General features: G+C 43.7%; 1 long non-coding RNA gene across 1 annotated transcript; it reads right to left on the reverse strand.

Annotated features, from left to right (window-relative positions):
- Nucleotides 1-233: 233 nt before the first annotated feature.
- On the reverse strand, nt 234-1,016 carry LOC311227743. The gene is made up of 3 exons (XR_014619620.1): nt 962-1,016; nt 535-700; nt 234-349 (listed from the first exon to the last, which is right to left on the reverse strand). It is a non-coding gene; the product is annotated as an uncharacterized lncRNA (long non-coding RNA).
- Between the last annotated feature and the right edge of the window lie 1,197 nt (nt 1,017-2,213).

A 2,213-nucleotide genomic window follows, 5' to 3' on the forward strand; every position in this document is an offset into this window, starting at 1 on the left:
TCTTCAACCATTATCTGAATTTAAAAAAAAAAAAAAAAAACCTAACCCCAACTAACCATACTGTCATGCACTTGTCCTAATAAACTAACCTACACTGTAGCACTCAACACTTTGATGAACATTGTTACTCAGCTGATAGAGTTATACCCTTCTTGCTGTCTTGTCGCACAGAACTTGTAAGTCGCTTTGGATAAAAGCGTCAGCTAAATGACTAAATGTAAATGTAAATGTACCGTCAGGTGATCCTTCTTCAGGACCTGGTGCAACACCTTGCATGTCTCCTTGACAATCACACCAACAGTGCTCTGTCCAATACGGTACTGGAAGCTCAGGGAAGTGAACGACTCTCCTGTCAGCATGGAGAATGATTGTAGAATATCATTTATGTATGCGCGTCGACAAATAAATGTGCCAAACTGCAGCATATCAGAACTATTAGACTGACACATTCTATAGTTACATTCTGGTCACCGCGGATACAATGTAGCCTGAGTTCACTTGGGTTTACCCTCCACTACAACCCCTGATTATTACCTGTTGCTAAGTATCGCAGTGTGATGGACAGTCTCTCTCTGGCAGTGATCGCTCTCCTCATCTGGGTGTCTGCTTTGGAGATATAAGGAGCCACCAGCTGTAGCAGATGATCGAACTGTTCCACATCCATGCGGAGTAGACTTCTGAATCCACTTCGATCATCTGTCTAGAAGTACAACAGGCAGACTTTAATGAGTGCATTGAGAACAACACAAGCTAGCAGTGAGGTAAACAAGCTCAACATTCATTAGGAGGGTACGACACATGTAGCGTTAGCATGCTGACGTTAGTATCTAGAAGTACAACAGGCAGACATTAATGAGTGCATTGGGAACAACACAAGCTAGCAGTGATAACAAGCTCAACATTCATTAGGAGGCTACGACACATGTAGCGTTAGCATGCTGACGTTAATAACGTTACTTACCTCAAGTTCCATTTGCAGGACTGGCATTCCCAGTTGGCCTCTTTTCCCTAGCCACAACTTTGTTCTCTCTCTTTTTTTTTTTAAATATAGCCGGCCTCTCTGGGCACATAAAAGCCACTATGGCAAGTGTTCGCTTCCTGGACATTGGCATGTTCACAGTCTGCTTCTTCTTCGTATCACGACCGTCTTGTTTACAACTCGTCAGGTTGACACACACTGATGACACACAGGATAACGCTTTATGATGATGCTACGCTTTATTATGACGCTACGTAGTCTGCGTCGTAGCCTACGATTCTCATCGCACAGTGTACATGCATCAGATTGATGGTCGTACCCAAGATTATTCAATTTGTGTCGCACAGTGTGGCTTGCAAGGAACTTATAAGATGCAAAATATCTCCCAGTTAAGAGCGGGCATAAGTAAGAACTAAGACCAGACCAGAGGAGAAGAGCTGCCTTTGGATTATTCTATTAATTATTTTTTGAGGAACAGAGGAGTAAACAAGCGAGTCACTTGTTTACTCCTCTGTTCCTCAAATCTTTTTAAAATAATAAATACAATAAACGGAATAAACAGAAATGTAGCGATGAAAAAATAATCTGTTTTTTGCACGTTGACCAGAAGTAGCTCAATGAGACTCGAGGGCGTTATTAGACCCATAGCGATACTATAAAATATAGGCGTTTACATGGGGTTAATGGGCGGCACGGAAGTGGTCACTTCCCGGAAGGGGCGTGGCACTTAATGTGTTAAGAGACAGTTTCTAAAAAGAGTATATACATTTGAGGGGGAAGAAACTGTACATTGGAGGGGGTTGGGTAGGTAGGGTGGGGACTGGTGGTTACGGTAACGTCAGTTTAACAAGCTAATAATCACCCATTTTGTCTCTGCAGTTTAGATGAGAAGAAAGGGCTGCCGGTGGGGGACACATACTGAAATAGAAAGGAGTGCAAAGTGTTCATCAAATACATCGCCAAAGATCAAAGACACCAGCTTCAAGTCGAATTGGAGGTGGCCACATTCTGCTCCATTATGTCGGATGGATCCACCGACACAGCAGTCAAAGAAGAGGAATTGGTATACATTCGGTTTTGTAGTAGAGGGTAAGTGAAGGTGCGGTTTGTGGGGACTCGCAGCACATAGCCCAGGTTATCAAAGTCCAGTGTTTGCAAGGGCTGGGAGGAAAAACTGGTGGCCTGTGCCACGGATGGGGCTGCAGTTATGACGGGGGTGAAGACTGGAGTCATA

The sequence above is a fragment of the Notolepis coatsorum genome (assembly GCF_963971535.1).
Source record: "Notolepis coatsorum genome assembly, chromosome: 1".
Lineage (NCBI taxonomy): Eukaryota > Metazoa > Chordata > Actinopteri > Aulopiformes > Paralepididae > Notolepis > Notolepis coatsorum.